The following is a 22,134-nucleotide window of genomic DNA, read 5'->3' as shown; positions in this document are numbered from 1 at the left end:
TTGCCTGGGGTCAGGTATCCAGGATTAGTGTTGCTAATAAGAGTTCAAGTTCCAGGGTGCACTGTATAACAGAGAAAACTCACATTCTTGCAAGTTCTGTCAAAATTTGCCAGCATTATTGTATCTTCACATAGTCACTGGACAAATAGTTGTGGAACATCAACTTGGAAAATAGTATGTTAATTCTCAAACACTTTGGAAGTTATAATAGAACCTCATTTTCCCTAGGAAAGAGGAAAGCAAAAGGATTACTAAAAAAGGTTTTGATATATTTTTAATGCTATGTCTTTATCTTGATTATATGCAAATTGAATATCTTAAGAGCTATGTAGTGATTGGCATACTTTGAAGCGAACAATGGAAAACTGTTACAAGGATAACTGAGTGAAGTCTTAGAAAAGTCTGTTTTTGGTAGACTGAAGACAAAGGACCTTGTAAATTAAAAGGGACTGAAGTAGATTGTAGGTACAATTTTTAAAGTGCATTTCTCAGCTTTATATAAGATTCCTTGCTCTTTCAAATTCTATCTTGGTTAATATGTAACCTCGACTGATATTTTGTTAAGTAACTCCACTGAATCAACAGATATGAAGATATCCTAAGTGTGCACTTAAGCTAATTTGCTGACTATAAGATTTTTTTTTTCTTTGTAACTATTCTACTTTCTAGAAAAGCAAGAAAAAGAATTTGGATTAACAACCTTTTCTGTGTTGTCAAGGGAATTCCTGCATAGAAAGTAGATAGTATAAAGAAAAAAAACAAAAACAAAAACAGTTGTATGCGCCCAGGAGAGAATCAAAACTTAATACTGTGTTTTACTACAACACTTGTGACACTAATATTCTTAAAGAACCATGAACTTTAACCCAGACCTGAATCTAAGTGAAGAGTTTTTCCAGACTAATGACCAATCGTACTTACTTTAAACCAATTGTATACAGACATATGGACTCATGAATACTACGTGGAGAGCTAGTTTTCAATTTTTCATTACCATAGCCATTGTGGACCATACCCCTTCACTTTTTAGTACTTAAAAATCTCCTCTTTTTCTCCTCTGGAAATGACTCACTGAATTTCTTGTCTGGTTGTGTGTACTCTGCCTGGCAATTAACTCAGCATTTAAAGAAAAGAAAAAAACATATACTCTGCTGTATTATTTGACAGTAGGGAGAAGGCAGTGGACAGGAATAAATGGCAGTATAAGGCCTAGAGGAATATGTCTGAAGATCACCTATCACATTTCTCCCTATTGTTTCACTCTTCATTCTATTTTTCCCTTGTTCAGCACAGTTTGTTTAAAATATGCTTTAATTTAAAGAACATTAAAGATTAGTACCAAGTCACAGTAATACATATGAGTAATAGAAATCGTGGGCTATAATTTTATCAAAAACCAAACTTTTCTTAGATAAAAATAGACATGTGAAATTTAATTAAAGCATCAATTCTTTTCTTTGCTTTTACTGAGGGAACTAGATACTGTTTTCCATAGTGGCTGCACCAGTTTATATTCCCACCAACAGTGCACAAGGGATCCCTCTCCACATCCTCACCAACACTTCTTCCTCCTTGTCTTCCTGATACTAGCCACCCTCACAGTGTGAGGTGATACATCACTATGATTTGGATTTGCATTTCCCTATTAGTGATGTTGAGCACTTTCTCGCATGCCTGTTGGCCATCTGTATATCTTCTTTGGGAAAATATCTATTTAGATCCCTTGCCCATGTTTAAATAGCATTATTTGTGGTTTGGCTATCAAGTTTTATGAGTTCCTTGTATATTTTGGATATTAAAGTTTTATTGGATATATGGTTTGCAAATATTTTCTCCCATTCCGTATTTTGCCCTTTGTTGATGGTTTTTGCTGTGCAGAAGCTATTCAGTTTGATGGAACCCCACTTGTTTATTATTTATTTCATTTGCTTTCAGTGTCAAATCCAAAAAAAATATTGCCAAGACCAATGTACCAATGTGAAGATATCTGTACTCCCATTTTTATTGCAGCATTATTCACAATGGCCAAAGTATGGAAACTATATATATATATATATATATACACACACACACACACACATATATATATATGGCATATTATTTAGCCTTAGAAAAAGAAGTAAATCTTGTTATTTGCAATAACATGAATGAATCTGGAGGGTATTATGCCGAGTGAAATAAGCCACACAGATACTGTACGGCATCACTGCATATGTGGAATCTGTTTTTTAAAAAACTCACAGAAACAGAGTAGAAGACTGGTTGCCAGAGATTGGGGAAAATAGGAAGAGGTTAGTAAAAGGGTAAAAACTTTCAGTTATAAGATGAATAAGGTCTGAGGACCTAAAGTATAACATTGTGACTACAGTTGACAATACTCTTTTGTATAATTGAAATTTGCTGAGAGTGGAACTTTAATTTTCTCACCAAAAAAGGGGGGTATAAAATAAGTGAGGTGATGGATGAGTTAATTAACCCAGGGGGTGTCCTTTCATAATGCATACGTACATCAAATCATCACATTGCATATTTTAAAATCTTAAAATTGCACTTGTCAATTATGCCTCAGTAAAGCTGAAAAAAAGATGATTTTCTTAATGGCAATATTCTGATATAAATGCTGCTCCTCCCCAGGGCAAAGGTGATTGTTATCACTGCCTTTTTCTGTTCCCTTATTACATCGGCATGTGTCTGCACAATTGCCTGAAGGGCAACTGTTTTGGTGCCCTTTGCTCCTGATCATTAAAATTTCATAAGAGAGAGGATAAGAGTCCTGATGAACTTCTGCAGCTGTTATGTTCTCCTTCCAAAAGAACACCATAGGGGTCGCCTGTTCCGGATTCGTGTGTGTGTGTGTGTTTCTCTTCAAAATATTTCAGTTTTGAGCAGGCTGTCTTCTTGATGACATTCAGCTATATCGAACCGATCTCTATGTTTGTTTCACTTACAGAATCCCAAGGAGCAAAAGAGAAATTCAAAAGCAACATGGAGAATGGGTGCTGAGAGGAGTAGTCTTCAGCTGGGATCCTGGTAGAATGCATTTATATTCATCTCTCAGGCCAGTTTAATTCCAATGTAGTCAAAAGCCTACCATGTGCTAGAGACCAAAAAGCTGCGATTCTGTGTAAGAAACAGAAAGCTAAATAAGTCCCCTTCTGTTCAATGACAGCCTATGTAATAAAGTTATTTATTTTTTAAAAAATACAGTAAGTCTATATTGTGCTTACTATTTTAAAGATGAGGTCACTGCAACTGGCATAATTACTAGCTTTATGATCAAACAGAAGGTTCTTTGATTATTGTTCATACAATATCTTCATGCATAATAAAAGCATGTTAATTCATATTTAATAGGTTGTTGTTTGAATTAACCTACTAGGGAATACAAATAACCAAGCACAGTTCTTAGCATCTAGGAGGTCTCAAAAAATGGCAATGTATTATCACTGCATGTATTATTATTACTAACATTACAATGAGAAAGGGAACACAATCAAAATTCATACCCAGATAGAACTGACTTAACTGATCTCCCATTTAAAATTTTACCCCTTGGTGCTGCCTAAACTGCTGGATGGAAATACGAAGTGCAGCAATTTGATGCATGAATCCTATGAACTGCTCCTACAAATTGCTTAACAACATAGAAAAAGCCAAGACTGTACACTGCAGAAAGTGTAGTAGAATGAAAGCATACTGACCAGTGAGAAGCAAAACTTCTTCTCCTTGACTGATGATGGCTTATTATTCCATTAAAAAATGGAGAAAAGTGATCATGCATTTTAAGTAAAATTCTATAAATTAAAGGAGTGCAGCTTTTACAAGGATCTGAAAAAGTTTTTATTCATTTTCTTCTCCACTGTCCACCTGGATCACACTCTGTCTTTTAGGTAATAAACACTGTGTAAGTCGAGCAAGTCAGGCTTCCATGGGTGACTTGATGGTAAAAGTCTTCCTTCTTATCTACGCACAAATACTGAATATAGAGAAGCATGCTGTGTAGGGCAAGTATGTTAGGAAAGAATGTTGTTTGCTAGGCGAAGAACATTTTTCCTTACATGGATCTGTGTACCAGAGAACAGATAAAGGGAATAAAAATAATGCCATATCAGAACACCACATAGAACAATCTTAAAGATACTAACATAAGAGCTTGTTGGTGAACCAAATTCTTGACATTTTCTGCTATTCAGTTTCACTCATATTCAAACTTTCACCTGGGCAGGAGATGTGTATGACTTCCAATCTGGCAGCTGTGACTATTTCCAAACCTGGAAATACTTTTAGAATTTAAATAACCAAAATCTAGGGTATTTTCTGTGACCCAATTAGGTGTTAAGATTTAAATATATTTACGATACCAAAGTAAGGCTTTTTCTCACTTTCTTAGAAAATGGTTGTGATTTGACAGTGTGTGATTCTCACCAAATTCACTTCAGCTTTTCAATTACTACCTGACATCCTTTCCAAGAATTCAGAAATCTGCTGGCAAAACTGAAATATCATTGTGGATACTGTGAAAGATCTCCCAGGGAGAGAAAAATATTATGAAAGTGGTTGCATTTACTCCCTTCAATCTTCTCAGCCCACCTGGGAAAAAAAGCTTGACTCCAAGTAATCTATTTATCAAATGGGCTTTCATTAGCTGTTGATGGACCGACCAAAGGGATTTAATTAAAGCAGTATTTATTGCTGCAGAAAGACACAAGGACAACACTGACATAAATCATGATACAAGAACATAAGCCATTTGAAACAAGGCAATTACTGGTATTACAATGCAGTGCCTCAACCTGGCAGGGCCACCAGTTGTTGTGTGAGGGGAAGCAGGAGAGAATAACTGAGTAGGAAGTACACAAATTGGCTGCTTCCTTCATGGACTGGCCCACATAGCTGTAGGTCAAGAAGCACAAAAATTCTTGAGGAACTTCTTTCCACAGTCAGGATTTTCAGCTATGTGATGATGCAAACCTGAGTGCCATGACTTTGAATGCTGGTGCAAGGCTAAAGAAATAGCTGATGTCATCACCTTTCTTTGTAATTCCCTCAATATGCAAGCTGTTTAGCTTAGGAAACATTATAAGTACGATGGAGCTTATGATGTGTTAGCATGTATGTCTCACTGAAGAGACAACCAAAACAAGCTGAACCCTGATCCATGTGCCGTACATTTACAGCTGTATCTCTATCAAAGTACATGTCATGCCATTCCTTCACATCATTCAGTAGTGTGTGAATGATTTTCAACTCCACTGTATAGTGTTTTGCCTGAGTATTTCAGCCCAAGGCAAGTTCACTATGGATTCAGTGAGACCAAGAAATGACAACTGAATGTTCTTGGAGTAAAAAGGCTTATAACCGGCTTTATTCTCAGGGCAGTATGTTGAGCCCTGGAATCACACCTGCATCCAGCAATCTGGAGGTCTGTAATCCATCTCCATCTTTGCCTCCCTGCAGAGCACTGAGTGGAGCTGTCTATATAGTGACTCGGTCAGTAATAGCTCATAGCCCGTGGGTGTGGGAGCAGTAGCCTAACAGTAGGCCAGTTACATCATCAAGTAGTTTAGGGTCAGGTGAGGATCCTGGCTGTATGAACTTCCATTTTCTCCACACACAGATACAACAAAATTTGGTTATCTATTCACCAAGTAATGAATAGTTGGATTATTTCCAGTTTTTGATAAAAACAGAAATGAAAATTTGTGATTCCCGCATCCCCCAACCAATACCTCCTGCCTGACAAAAAGCTGAGCAGGAAGGTACAGAAGCCTTGATTTCTGGTAGCTGTGAGGAGCTACCATACTATCCCTGAGCTGCATTCTTCAGTACTTCCCCCTAATTATCAAACATTACATAACATATAGCCACTATGCTTCATTCTCCATGATATATGTTATAGACTGAATATTTGGTGTAGGTCCTAGATAGTAATTATTGAAGCCATATGTGCTCTGATGTCTCAGAATGAAGTGTAATGTCCAAATTGAAGTCCACATCTGAAAACTATATGGAGGTGAAGAAAGGAGAGTGCTCTGAGATTCTTTCCTTTAGTATAAATATAATATTTTATACACACACACCAGCAATACAAATGGCTGCAATGTTTATTTTATTGCATTTTTAAGCACAGTTAGTAATTAGAGCTAATTAGTAAGATAGAAGTTCATTACTAGATTGTTTTATGTAAAAATAATTTCTGAGCTTAAGTAATCAATTCAGTGTTTTGTCTCAAGTAAGGACCACGTTCCATTTAGCTCAGTATCCACCATGAAGAATGCTGTTTACATTAGTAGAGATATGGTAATTGTTAAATGGGTTGCTAACAAGTTGCTGATTTTAGATTAAGAAGAAATAAAAAAAGTTTTATATTTGACCAATAAATTCAACTTTACAGATAGCTGAAATCTTTGAACCTGCAAATACTTTAAGAACCCTGTCTTTTATAATTAAATATAATACAGATAAAATCAAGTCTGTAACTTCATAAGACAGAAATATAAGATACCATAAACATGCTTAAGAGTCAGGAGTTCTCCCTTTGCCCTGAATCGATCACATACCCATCTTCCCAGTAACCACCATCCTCCATTTTATGGCATTCAATGTTGTGTATTTCTTTAAAATTATAGCACTTGTACACATCCTTAATTGACATAATTTATCTGGCTACAGATGTTTCACCTATTACCAGCTAATCAATAATTGCTATTGTGACTTTCACTGAATGCTTTTCCTGCATCTAGTGAGATGGTATATGATTTACTTCCTTCATCTCTTACTATGGTGAAACTCACTTACTTTTATAAAATAGTTTTTATATTATTTCCAACTTGGTCATGGTGTATATATACACACCATGGTATATATAAATGTGTATTTTTATATATACATACACACATATACACACAACTACATATATGTTTATATGTAGTTCATATGTAACAATATCTGTAGTATATGTAACATATGTAGTGTATATAACATATATGTACTATATATTATGTGTGTGGTGTACATCTTATATATATTAACATATATAGTGTAATGGTAATAAATATATGTATATTTACCATGGTATATATAATATTTTTCTAATATTTATTTATTATGGTAATCTTGGTTTTCTGAAGGTGATTGTCCTATGTTTTCCTTCCTGAAACTGTTCCTCCCAGATCATTCATAAAGATTATGCTTCTCTGAAAATAATTGGAGGGTGTATACTTCTAATTCCTGGCATATTTTTGTGCTTTTTTAGGAATGTTTCTTCTTGAGTGTTTGATGTAAATTGCCTGTGTGGTTTCCTACCAGGACTATTATTTATTACTAATTTAATTTTTTAATGGTTTTAAAATGGTTCAGATTTTCATTTCTTACTGTGTTTGTTTTGCAAGTTACATTTCTTGGAATTTACCTATTCAATTTAAATATTATTAAATGTTTTATGTTCAAGGTTTTTCAAACTATCCTTTTCGAGAATCGCAGTGTTCTTTCTTAACTCATCAAAGCTCATTCTCCTGTCGGAGGGTCTCCACGTTTTCCCTTTCTCAATCCTGACTTTAGTTACTTGTACCTAACTTCCATTTACCCTCGTTTGTCTTTCCAGAGATTTAAAGATTTACTGGTCCTTTCAAAGAATTAAATTTTTGGTTTTTGTTCATATCTTTTGAATATCACAGTTTCTGTTGTCATTGTTACTGTCATCTAGTTTTTTGGGAGGATTTCTTGAGTTAGATGCTTATTTCAGCCTTTCTTCTTACCTAATGTATGCTTTTGAGGAAATACAATTTCCTATAAATATTGTTGTTTAAGTATGGAGAACATATAAAAGGTATATATTTTTTTAAACAAAGACCAGAGGTCTCTAAGGAATTTTTTATATTTCTACACAAAGGAGAATATTTTACTTGTCTTTTTCTTATTGACTTCCTACATTCTTGCATCGTGGTGAGAGTCCAAATGTGTGATTTAAATTCTGTGATTTTTTTTGAGACTTTCTTTATGGGGCAACACTTGGTCAATTAAAAAAAGAAAACTGATCCTGTATATTTGCTTATTTCCCTCTTCTTTAGAGGTCTCTTGAGTTAAATGCATTGTTATTCCAGTCCTCTATACCTTACTATTTTTGTCTGTTCTCTTAGTTTCAGAAAGGTAGTTTTAAATCTCTCCCTGTGGCTATGAACTTTTGTGTTTTCCCCAGTAGTTCTATTAATATTTTATTTATATATTTAAGGCCATGTTAGTAAATCCATACAGTTTTAGGGTTCTTTTATTTCCCCAGTGACTTAAACCCTTTTTGTAATGGTGTGACCTTCTTTACCTAGCAATTCTTCTAGATATTATTTCAGAATGTACATTTTCCATCCATTTACTTTAAAATTTTCTGCTTATGTTTTAATCTGACAGTCTTGGTCCTGCAAGCAGATCACTTAGATCACTAGTATTTACTGTAATTGCTAAAATAATGGGTTTCACTGTACCACCTTATTTCATACATCCTCCTTTTTGACTTCAGATTGGTTGATCTTTCAATTATTCTAATTCTTTCCTATAATAGTTAATAAGTTATACTCTGTTTCTAGTCTTTAATTACCTTAATAATTACAATATGTGTTCTTAAGTTCTCAAAGACTAATGAACTTATCAAAGGCCAATTCTAAGTCTTTACTTCTTAGAATAAAAAGAGCTTATGAGAATTAGAAACTATCCTCTTCTCTCTTCTTAACTTATGGTTTGTTTTCTTATATTTTAATGCCATTTATCTTCCTATTTCAAAATATCCAAGTTTATTAAGATTTACCCACCTATTGCCACATTCTTGCCCTTTGCTTCCTCTTGCATCTTAAATGTTCACATGCATTTTTATTTTGTCTGATATGTCAAAGTATCTTTTAGTGTGTTCCATTAATAACAAGCTGTCTTCATTCTGAAGATATGAAAAGTATAATTCCTTCTGTAAGTAAACACTATCTATGAACCTGCTAATATTTTTCTCTATAGGCAATTTGATTATTCTGATAACACCAACTTCCAGAGTTAGTTATTAACTCTAATAAAAATTAGAGTATCTGAATATATCTTTCTCCGTTATTCTTAAATAATATTTTTTGTGGTCATAGAATTAGGTTGACAAACACTTTTTATTTCTTTTTCTTTTTTTTTTTTAGGTAGGAGACCAAGGTACAGGCTTTTATTTAGAGATAAAGTGAAAGGACAGAGCTCCTGGCTCACACCAGGAGGGGACAAGAGAGTCCCGACAAACACTTTTGAGCTGCATTTTGATAATATCCTTGCACTGACTTAGAATGTATAGTCTCACTATTAAGAAGTAAGTTGTCAGTATGACACATACTTCTGTGAAGGTACTCTTATTTTCTCTCATCACTTTAAGATTTTCTCCATTTCTGTTGCTTCACTTTGTTTTGTTGGTTGACTACATTTCTGCTTTGCTGTGCTAACATGTAGATTTCTTTCAAGCTATTTATTATTTTTAAACTTTTCAAAAATTATGTGTGGGGGTTCTTTTATCTGTAGCTTGGTATCTTTCATCATTTTTGTAAACCACTCTATTAATATATTTTTAAGTATTCCTTTCTCACATTCTCTCCCTTCTGTATCTGGTATAACATTTAAAAGACTATTGGATTTTCAGACTGTATCTGTTGAATTTCTTTTCCTATATTTTCTGTCTTTCTGACTGTCCATGCTTCGTTTGCAAAGTCACACATGAGTCAATAGGACCCATTTTCAGCTTATAAATGATCTCTTCTGCTGTATAAAATCACATAAGCAATTCATGAAGGTTTTGATTTTGATAATTTTTTAGTTTTAGAATGTGTTTTACAGAACTCTACTCCTCTGTGAAATTTGCAATCTTGGGTGTGAAGTAAATGGAAAAGGTAAAATAATTATTTTACATTCTGTGGATGGTAACTGTAGTATCTGAATTTTGTGGAGTCTTACTATTTTGATTGTTGATTCAGCTTGCTTTCCTTAACAGTTTTATGTTTGTTTGCTTGGATATATTTTATTCTGCACTGGATACTCAATTTCAAAATTATTTGCAGGAATAATTTAAAGTCCATGATGATACTATATCTCTCCAGGGAAATTTCTGTCAAGCACACTCATACCACCCTAACTGAAGTTCTAGGACTGAGATTTCCCATGACCATTTGGTTGACATGAAGCAAGGCTCTAAAAACACATGAGATTTGTTTTACTTGAGTTCATCCTGACCCTGAGAGCATATCTCTTCAGCACCTCACTTAGAGTTACAAGTAGTTCATGAATAGCCCTTTATTTGGTGGGCCCTAGAATTTGACTTCAACTCAGCTCATTTTGGTTGAAGAGTTCCTGTTTAATTGGCATATGCCTCTAGGGCAAAGAGGACATTGAGTGCGGAGTTATTTTTTGTGTTTTTTAAAAAATCTTTAAAAAAAAGTTGGCCTAGATATTTCTCATATCTTACTAACTTTTTGATACTTCCCAGAATATTATAAGGTACTTTGTTCATATTGCTAATAATTATGAGTCAGAATTTATTAATTCACCATTATAGAAGCCTGAACTATAGAAAAGGAAGGACTCATTATGCAATACAGTTAAGAAGAAATGGATGCTTCAAGAGATTAGGTGGCCCGTCCAAGATTACAGCTGGACATTACTTTAGCTCCAAAAATCCATATCTTCTGATGTGTTCTCTGTACTGCATCAAGATTACTCTCATAGCAATCAATGGTGAGTAGATAATGTAGATCTCAATTTCTGGGAAGTAGCAGATATTTATTCTAAAGTAGTATATTTAGAACAAATCACACATTTATATTTTTCCTTTGGCAGGAAATCATGAGAAGGTAATCCTAATGCTATCGAGAGCCAAATTTATATACTTTGAAAAGTGTATAAAAATGAAAAATAAAATCAACAGCATGGTTTGTTTGATTACACAATAAATTTATGTGCAATATTTATTAGAGTTAGTTATTAAACTATTCATTTGCATATATATAAGAATTTTTTTCATACAGAAACATTACTGCTAAACCATCAATGCTTGGTTTATTGGATCCGATAACTGGTATCAAAAACAATTTTACTCATAAGCTATTAGAGTAATTATATTTATGTATCACTTTAAATTGATAGCTAATAGTATCAGTTTTAGCCGAATGTCATAGAAATAGTATGATAATTAAGATATGAAAAGTATAATTCCTTCTGTAAGTAAACACTATCTATGAATCCACTAATATTTTTCCCTATACGCAATTTGATTATTATGATAACACCAACTTCCAGGCAAGTCTAGTATACTCCACTGAAAGAATACTGGAATAATCTAGTTTTCTAGTTATTGTGATTGGTGTCACTGATTGTTTTCACAAATACATTCCCTAATATAACAAAACAGTATGGTGAAAGAAAGAGAAAATGGAGGGATTAAAGATGGCGGCATGAGAGGAGACACAGAGGCTTCCTCCTAAAACTGGACACAATTAGAAAATATAGCTGGCGCAACTAATCCTGAGAGAGCAACAGGAAAGAGGATGGCGCCAGACTGCACACACCTGGAGAAAGGAGCAGACCTCAGCACGGGGTAACATACCAGAGCTGTGGATCCGCAGGACCTGAGACCCTCTCCTGCCCCAGCTCACTGGCAGGAGGAAGAGAAATGGAGCAGGGAGGGAGTGGAAAGCTTGGGACTGCTGAATACCTAGCTCCAGAGATCTGCGCTGGGTTCACAAACCTACCATGGTGCTTTCACCATACTCTTCTGATTACACGGTTGGAACACTGGGACAGGCGGAGTTCCTGGGGAGACTGGGATTCTGGCCGCTTGTGCAAAGCAGGGATCCATATCCTGCTGCTCCAAGACAAAAGCTTATACCTGTGTGCTCGGCCCACTGGTTCCGGCACTGGAGACAGGCACAGCAGCTGGGAAGCGGGGAACAGCTCTTTCCTCCCGCCAAGCACCAATACCACACCCGTGCAACCCCCAACATTGCTTCAGGGGCTGAGCAGCTCCAGAATAGAGCTTCTGGACACTGGAGGGCGCCATATACAAATATGAAATGCCAAAGGAACCTGGTCCAGAGTAAAATTAATATAACTCCGGAGAAAGACTTAAATGACATGGACCTTAGGAGTCTTATGAAAGGGAGATAAAAATAAAAATAATCAACATGCTAATGGATGTATGGAAAGATATCCAAGAACTCAGGAATGAATTCAGGTCAGAGACCCAATCACTGAAGAGCATGATGGAGGGTATTAAAAGCAGGTTGGATACAGTGGAGGAGATGATAAATGAAATAGAAACTAGAGAAGAGGAATACAAAGAAGCAGAGATACAGAGAGAAAAAAGGACCTCTAAGAATGAAAGAATATTTAGAGAACTGTATGACCAATCCAAAAGGAACACTATTTGCAACACTAGTGATACCAGAAGAAGAAGAGAAAGAGAAAGGGATAGAAAGTGTCCTTGAAGAGGTAGTTGCTGAAAACTTCCCCAGTCTGGGGAAGGATATAGTCTCTCAGGCCATGGAGATCCACAGATCTCCCAACACAAGGGACCCAAGGAAGACAACACCAAGACATATAGTAATAAAATTGGCAAAGATCAAGGATAAGGACAGACTATTAAAATCAGCCAGAGAGAGAAATAAGATCACAAACAAAGGAAAGCCCATCAGGCTAACATCAGACTTCTCTGCAGAAACCTTACAGGCCAGAAGGGAGTGACATGATGTATTTAATGCCATGAAGCAGAAGGGTCTGGAACCAAGATTACTTTATCCGGCAAGATTATCATTTAAATTTGAAGGAGGGATTAAACAATTCCAGATAAGCAAAAGCTGAGAGAATTTATCTCCCACAAACCATCTCTACAGTTTATTTTGGAGGAACTGCTATAGATGGAAGTCTTCCTTAGGTTGAACAGCTGTCACCAGAGGTAACAAAACCACAGTAAAGGAAGTAAGACAGCTAATTACTAAGCAAATGCAAAATTAAATTAACTATCCCCGAAGTCAATCAAGGGATAGATAAAAAGTACAGAATACAGAATATGATACCTAATATTTAAAGAATAGAGGAGGAAGAAAAAGAAGGAGAAACACAAAAGAACCTTTAGATTGTGTTTGTAACAGCATACTAAGTGAGTTAAGTTAGACTCTTAGATAGTAAGGAAAGTAACCTTGAACCTTTGGTAACCATGAATCTAAAGCCTGAAATGGCAATAAGTACATACCTATCGATAATCACCCTCAATGTAAATGGACTGAATGCACCAATCAAGAGACATAGAGTCACTGAATGGATAAAAAAACAAGACCCATCTATATGCTGCTTACAAGAGACTCACCTCAAACCCAAAGACATGCACAGACTAAAAGTCAAGGGATGGAAAAAGATATTTTACGCAAACAACAGGAGAAAAAAGCAGGTGTTGCAGTACTGGTATCAGACAACCTAGAATTCAAACAAAGAAAGTAACAAGAGATAAAGAAGGACATTACATAATGATAAAGGGCTCAGTCCAACAAGAGGATATAACCATTATAAATATATATGCACCCAAAACAGGAGCACCAGCATATGTGAAACAAATACTAACAGAACTAAAGGAGGAAATAGAATACAATGCATTCATTTTAGGAGACTTCAACACACCATTCACTCCAAAGGACAGATCCACCAGACAGAAAATAAGAAAGGACAGAGAGAACCAAGATGGCGGCGTGAGTAGGGCAGCGGAAATCTCCTCCCAAAACCATATATATTTTTGAAAATACAACAAATACAACTAGTCCTAAAAGAGAGACCAGAAGACACAGGACAACAGCCAGACTACATCCACACCCACGAGAAACCAGCGCCTCGCAAAGGGGGTAAGATAAAAGCCGCAGCCCGGCGGGACCCGAGTGCCCCTCACCCCAGCTCCCAGCGGGAGAAGAGGAGTTGGAGGCAGGGAAGGAGAGGGAGTCCAGGACTGCTGAACACCCAGCCCTAGCCATCTGCACCAGAGCGCAGACACAGTGCATGCGTGGGGTGCTGGAAACTAGGGAAACAGGACAGTAAGACTTGAGTGGGTCCCCGCCGCCGGCGCCCCGGGACAAAGAGAAGCGAGTGTTTTTTGAAAGTCTTAAAGGGACAGGGACCCCACAGTTGGACAGAAGCGCCCTGAGACACTTAGCCCAGCAGCTGCATATCCTGGGGAACTCTGGTACCTGAACCCCCGCAATGCAGCTCGGAGGCCCCTCACCACAATAAACAGCCTCCCACCTGTTCCCCCTCCAATGCGGCTCTGCCATATTGGAGCAGCAGCCTGAGGCAGGCCATGCCCAGAGCAACTGTGGAGCTAAATAAACTCCATAGCAGCCGGGCAAGATCAGAAGCCCCATCTGCACGCAGCTGCCCAGCACAAGCCGCTAGAGGCTGCTGTTCTCCCAGGAGAGGAAGGCCACAAACTGCCAAGAAGGGACTTTTTCTTACCCAACACACATGTCAGCTCCCCAAAAATATATCTATGGCCATGAAAAGGCAGAAGAAATTGATACAGACAAAGATCACAGAGGCAAACCCTGAGAAGCAGATAGACCTAACCAGTCTTCCTGAAAAAGAATTAAAAATAAAGCTCATAACCATGCTGATGGAGCTGCAGGGAAATATGCAAGAGCTAAGGGATGATGTCCGGAAGGATATTACAGAAATGAAACAATCTCCGGAAGGATTTATAAACAGAATGGATAAGATGCAAGAGGCCATTGATGGAATAGAAACCAGAGAACAGGAACGCATAGAAGCTGATGCAGAGAGAGATAAAAGGATCTCTAGGAATGAAACAATATTAAGAGAACTGTGTGACCAATCCAAAAGGAGCAATATCTGCAGTATAGGGGTACCAGAAGAAGAGAGAGAAAAGGGGATAGAAAGTATATTTGAAAATATAATTGCTGAAAACTTCGCCAAACTGGGGGAGGAAATAGTCAATCAGACAATGGAAGTGTACAGAACTCCCCACAGAAAGGACCCAAGGAGGACAACACCAAGACACATAATAATTAAAATGGCAAAGATCAAGGACAAGGACAGAGTTTTAAAGTCAGCTAGAGAGAGGAAAAAGGTCACCTACAAAGGAAAACCCATCAGGCTATCATCAGACTTCTCAACAGAAACCTTACAGGCCAGAAAAGAATAGCATGATATATTTAATTCAATGAAAGAGAAGGGCCTTGAACAAAGAATACTGTATCCAGCACGACTATCATTTAAATATGAAGGAGGGATTAAACAATTCCCAGACAAGCAAAAGTTGAGGGAACTTGCCTCCCACAAACCACCTCTACAGGGTATTTTAGAGGGACTGCTCTAGATGGGAGCACTCCTAAGATTAAACAGATGTCACCAGAGAAAATAAAATCACAGCAAAGAAAGCAGACAAACCAAATACTAAGTAAAGGCAAAAAATAAAATCAACTACCCACAAAAGCAGTTAAAGGAAGCACAAAAGAGCACAGAATAAAAAAACCAACATATAAAGAACGGAGGAGGAGGAATAAGAAGGGAGAAAAATAAAGAATGACCAGACAGTGTTTAAAATAGCTCAATAAGTGAGTTAAGTTAGACAGAAAGATACTAAAGAAGCTAACCTTGAACCTTTGGCAACCATGAATCTAAAGCCTGCAATGGCAATAAGTACCTATCTTTCAATAATCACCCTAAATGTAAATGGACTGAATGCACCAATAAAAAGACACAGAATTATGGAACGGATAAAAAAGCAAGAAACATCTCTATGCTGCTTACAAGAGACTCACTTCAAACCCAAAGACTATAGGAACAAAGAAAGACTGAAGGAACAAAACAGCAGCAGAATCATAGAACCTAAGAATGGACTAACAGTTACCAAAGGGAAAGGGACTGGGGAGAAAGGGAGGGAAGGGAGGGATAAGGGTGGGGAAAAAGAAAGGGGACATTACGATTAGCATGTATAATGTCGGGGGGGGGGGGATGGGGAGGGCTGTGCAACACAGAGAAGACAAGTAGTGATTCTACAACATCTTACTACGCTGATGGACAGTACTGTAATGGGGTTCGTGTGGGGGGATTTGGTGAAGGGGGGACCCTAGTAAACATAATATTCTTCATGTAATTGTAGATTAATGATAACAAAATAAATAAATTAATTAATTAAAAAAATAAGTAAGGACACAGAGGCACTGAACAACACACTAGAACAGATGAACCTAATAAATAGACATCTATAGAACTCTACATCCAAAAGCAACAGGATACACATTGTTCTCAAGTGCACATGGAACATTCTCCAGAATAGACCACATACCAGGCCACAAAGAGGGCCTCAGTAAATTCAAAAAGATTGAAATTCTACCAACCAACTTTTCAGAACACAAAGGTATAAAACTAGAAATAAATTATACAAAGAAAGCAAAAAGGCCCACAAAAACATGGAGGCTTAACAACATGCTCCTAAATAATCAATGGATCAATGACCAAATTAAAATAGAGATCAAGCAATATATGGAAACAAATGACATCAACAACACAAAGCCCCGAGGACGTAGCAAAAGCAGTCTTAAGAGGAAAGTATATACCAAACCAGGCATATTTAAAGAAGGAAGAACAATCCCAAATGAATGGTATAATGTCACAATTATGGAAATTGGAAAAAGAACAAATGAAGCCTAAAGTCAGCAGAAGGAGGGACATAATAAAGATCAGAGAAGAAATAAATAAAATTGAGAAGAATAAAACAACAGAAAAAAATGAATGAAACCAAGAGCTGGTTCTTTGAGAAAATAAACAAAACAGATAAGCCTCTAGCCAGACTTATTAAGAGAAAAAGAGAATCAATACACATCAACAGAATCAGAAATGAGAAAGGAAACATCACAACGGACCCCACAGAAATACAAAAAATTATTAGAGACTACTATGAAAACCTATATGCTAACAAGCTGGAAAACCTAGAAGAAATGGACAACTTCCTAGAAAAATACAACCTTCCAAGACTGACCAAGGAAGAAACACAAAATCTAAACAAACCAATTACCAGCCAAGATTTTGAAGAGGTAATCAAAAAACTACCCAAGAAAAAAACCCCCGGGCCAGATGGATTTACGTCAGAATTTTATCAGACATACAGAGAAGATATAATACCCATTCTTCTTACAGTTTTCCAAAAAATAGAAGAGGAAGGAATACTCCAAAACTCATTCTATGAAGCCAACATCACCTTAATACCAAAACCAGGCAAAGACCCCACCAAAAAAGAAAATTACAGGCCAATATTCCTGATGAACGTAGACGCAAAAATATTCAACAAAATATTAGCAAACCACATTCAAAAATACATCGAAAGGATCATACACCATGACCAAGTGGGATTCATCCAAGGAATGCAAGGATGGTACAACATTCGAAAATCCAGCAACATCATCCACCACAGAAACAAAAAGAAAGACAAAAACCACATGATCATCTCCATAGATGCTGAAAAAGCATTCGACAATTCAACATTCATTCATGATAAAAACTCTCAACAAAATGGGCATAGAGGGCAAGTTCCTCAACATAATGAAGGCCATATATGATAAACCCACTGTTAACATCATACTGAACAGTGAGAAGCTGAAAGCTTTTCCTCCAAGATTGGGTACAAGACAGGGATGCCCACTCTCCCCACTGTTATTCAACATATTACTGGAGGTCCTAGCCATGGCAATTAGACAAAACAAAGAAATACAAGGAATCCAGATTGGTAAAGAAGAAGTCAAACTGTCATTATTTGAAGATGACATGATATTGTACATAAAAAACCCTAAAGACTCCACTCCAAAACTACTAGAACTAATATCGGAATTCAGAAAAATTGCAGGATACAAAATTAACACACAGAAATCTGTGGCTTTCCTTCACACTAACAATGAACTAATAGAAAGAGAAATCAGGAAAACCATTCCATTCACAATAGCATCACAAAGAATAAAATACCTAGGAATAAACTTAACCAAGCAAATGAAAGAACTATACCCTGAAAGCTACAAGACACTCTTAAGAAAAATTAAAGAGGACACTAACAAATGGAAACTCATCCCATGCTCCTGGCTAGGAAGAATTAATATCATCAAAATGGCCATCCTGCCCAAAGCAATATACAGATTTGATGCAATTCGTATCAAATTACCAACAGCATTCTTCAATGAACTGGAACCAATAGTTCAAAAATTCATATGGAACCACCAAAGACCCCAAATAGCCAAAGCAATCCTGAGAAAGAAGAATAAAGTAGGGGGGATCTCAGTCCCCAACTTCAAGCTCTACTACAAAGTAATCAAGACAATTTGGTACTGGCACAAGAACAGAGCCACAGACCAGTGGAACAGAAATAGAGACTCCAGACATTAACCCAAACATATATGGTCAATTAATACATGATAAAGGAGCCATGGACATAAAATGGGGAAATAACAGTCTCTTTAACAGATGGTGCTGGCAAAACTGGACAGCTACATGTAAGAGAATGAAACTGGATCACTGTCTAACCCTATACACAAAAGTAAATTCAAAATGGATCAAAGACCTGAATGTAAGTCATGAAACCATAAAACTCTTAGAAAAAAACACAGGCAAATATCTCTTGGACATAAACATGAGTGATTTCTTCATGAACATATCTCCCTGGGCAAGGGAAACAAAAGCAAAAATGAACAAGTGGGACTATATCAAGCTGAAAAGCTTCTGTACAGCAAAGGACACCATCAATAGAGCAAAAAGGTACCCTACAGTATGAGAGAATATATTCATAAATGAAAGATCCAATAAAGGGTTGACATCCAAAATATATAAAGAGCTCATGCACCTCAACAAACAAAAAGCAAATAATCCAATTAAAAAATGGGCAGAGAAGCTGAATGGACAGTTCTCCAAAGAAGAAATTCAGATGGCCAACAGACACATGAAAAGATGCTCCACATCACTAGTCATCAGAGAAATGCAAAATAAAACCACAATGAGATATCACCTCACACCAGTAAGGAACACCACCATCCTAAAGACAAACAACAACAAATGTTGGTGAGGTTGTGGAGAAAGGGGAACCCTCCTACACTGCTGGTGGGAATGTAAATTACTTCAACCATTGTGGAAAGCAGTATGGAGGTTCCTCAGAATGCTCAAAATAGAAATACCATTTGACCCAGGAATTCCACTTCTAGGAATTTACCCTAAGAATGCAGCAGCCCAGTTTGAAAAAGACAGATGCACCCCTATGTTTATTGCAGCACTATTTACAATAGCCAAGAAACGGAAGCAACCTAAATGTCCATCCGTAGATAAATGGATAAAGAAGATGTGGTACATATACACAATGGAATATTATTCAGCCATAAGAAGAAAACAAATCCTACCATTTGCAACAACATGGATGGAGCTAAAGGGTATTATGCTCAGTGAAATAAGCCAGGCAGAGAAAGACAAGTACCAAATGATTTCACTCATATGTGGAGTATAAGAACAAAGAAAAATTGAAGGTTTAAAAGAGCAGCAGAATCACAGAACCCAAGAATGGACTAACAGTTTCCAAAGGGAAAGGGACTAGGGAGGATGGGTGGGAAGGGAGGGATAAGGGCAGTGAAAAAGAAAGTGGGCCTTAGGATTAGCATGTATAATGTGGGGGGTGCATATGGAGGGCTGTGCAACACAGAGAAGACAAGTGGTGATTCTACGGCATCTTGGTGCGCTGATGCACAGTGACTGTAGTGGGGTGTGCTGGGGTGACTTGGTGAAGGGGGGAGTCTAGTATTAGGCAATGTGATACCTTGTAATTTGTTTGACAAATAAATATGATTCTTTAAAAATAAATAAATGAAAATTAAAAAAGCCCTGCAGCTAGTTAGCTGAATGTGTCTGCATTTTCCCTGTTGGACTGGGAGCCATTTTACTGGCTCCCACTGCTCGTAGAGTAACACTAACCTGCACTCAGCCCTCAGGGAAATTATCATCTGAAGAACTCCCCTAAAAAAAAAAAAGAAAGAAAGAGAAAATGATGGTGTGTGGCAGAAGAATAGAGTGGGATTTAAAGACTAACCAAGGTGTACGCCTGGACCATAGAGAGGAAAAAGGTACCTGCAAAGTTTCCATCGCTATTAAGGTCATCTAGCTGGCAAGACATCTTTAGAGATGGATGTAGGTCAAGTGGAGATAGCTGACTGGATAAATCATTTACTGTTTTAACTTTTAAGTTGATTGGTGCAATTTCTTCTCTAAATGCCTGGAAGAAAAGGAGAAGAATGATGTCCTTGGAAAAGAATATATGTAAAAGGTATTCTGAACTCTCCTTCAAAGAAAATAGCAAAATCAGCTGTGACGCCATCAACTAGTTTCTCACTCAGCAACAGCTGACTCGACTCTGGTCTTTAGCAATGAAGACCACCAGCCAATTAGTCATCCTTTATAACCTAGAGAATCTGTATAGGTGCACAGAGAGCAAAATTGTGATGCAAACTTATTTAAATAATGATGTAGTTCCTTCAAAATAAAAAAACAGTATGGTACTTCACTGACCGTATTTAATATGTTTAAACCCATGATATAGAAAAAGGATTTTATCATTTCATTAAAAAAAGTCTATCAGGAGGCAAGAATAGAAGCATTATGTATGTAAATCTTCTCTAATATTAATCTTTATCTCTAATTTCTAATATATTCATATAACATAATTTGAAAAAAATATTTAAGTGTAGGATATTTTTGGAAATGAAAATTATGAGCAACATACCTGTTGAGTCACTGCTACAGCCAAATTCCCTCCAGCACTGTCTCCAGAAATACCAGTTCTTTGAGGATCTATACCGTATTTGTTAAGAACATCTTGGCATAAGAACCACCTTACTGCATTACACATCTTCAAATTGATTTGGAAAGTGATATTTAGGTGCTAGTCTACAGCTGTGGGTAGAATAGCAATATTCTTTAAATCAATTATTTAATTGTGAGTTTAATTAAAATTAAATTTATAAAAAATGTATGTGTGAATGTATATGCTCTGATCCTAAAATCAAAAGTAAAATTTTTGTTTAGCAAGCCTGATATTTTGGGTCATTATGAATCAAAAGATCCATCATTATGATGATGTTCGATATGAAAACTTTCCTTCTCTACTTTTTTTAAATGTCAATTTACACAGGTAATGCAAAACCTGGAGTAGGCCTAAGACAAAGAAAAAGAAGACCCAGGTGATACTTTCCCCTAGTTAAACTCCCATAATGTTATTCTCTCTATAATAATTATACTTTATTAGTAACCAATAAATAGCATACAAATCGGAATTACTCTATTCCAACTTAATCTAATGATCAAGTTGGCAGGCAATCACTAAGTTTTGTTTCACTGTTTCTTCTGTCTTTTCATCCTATTGGTTTATTTTCTATTTATTACTGTCCTAGAATGCTTTTAGAGAATAGATTTTGCCTGTATTCCTATATGTTATTTAGTGACTAGCTGCTTTTAATGGTTTATACCATGAAATACACTATGCTAATTCAGATGAATTTTATCACCTAATCCTCAAAACAGCCCTACAAAACAGAAAATATTACATGACTCCCACTTTACATGAGAAAGCTAAGCTTACATGATACTTAACTAGCACAAAGTCATTCAATTAATTCTAGAACTAGGCTTTGAACTTCATTCTGACTCTGAAGTCCTCCTTCTTACTGACTCTGCTAATGAAGAGTTGGCTAGAAATCCAGCAAAGGTCATTGGCCCATAAGATGCAGTAGTTTAATTTTATTCTAACAATTTCTTGATTTCCTGTTTTTGATTCCTACTTGACCTAAATATGCAACTCTTTTTTCTCTCACTCTCTTTTTGGTCAAGCTCAAGGTCTTTCTCTATTCTCATCCCCTCAATATCATTTGAAACATGCCTGGCATAACCAAGGAATGACCGAGATAGATGAGACTCTTATTATACCAGACACCTAGTCAAAACCCAAACAAGTCCACAGCACTCTTACTTGGTTGAAATGACAACAGCATTGAATCTTTCAATAGTCTTGACAGAAAGTTGTAATTAAACAAAGCTGAAACAAAAGGAAATAAAATCAGA

At 36.5% G+C, this 22,134-nt stretch overlaps 1 protein-coding gene across 2 annotated transcripts in view; it reads right to left on the bottom strand.

The window, feature by feature from the left end:
- Positions 1 to 3,072, bottom strand: part of AADAC (arylacetamide deacetylase) — a 32,813-nt gene extending 29,741 nt beyond the window's left edge. Inside the window, exons 1-2 of one of the 2 annotated variants that reach the window (XM_057499279.1) lie at positions 2,949 to 3,072; positions 84 to 224 (exon numbers count right to left, since the gene is read on the bottom strand). The gene's annotated coding sequence lies outside the window, so the exon portion shown is untranslated. Of the gene's footprint in view, positions 1 to 83; positions 286 to 2,948 lie in introns of those variants that run through there. The other variant, XM_057499275.1, reaches the window with a different exon arrangement.
- Positions 3,073 to 22,134: the final 19,062 nt, after the last annotated feature.

Source organism: Manis pentadactyla, chromosome 1 (assembly GCF_030020395.1).
Source record: "Manis pentadactyla isolate mManPen7 chromosome 1, mManPen7.hap1, whole genome shotgun sequence".
In the NCBI taxonomy this organism is placed as follows: Eukaryota; Metazoa; Chordata; class Mammalia; order Pholidota; family Manidae; genus Manis; species Manis pentadactyla.
Note: the sequence above shows the minus strand (reverse complement) of the source record. Positions and strands in the feature narration are given on the sequence as shown.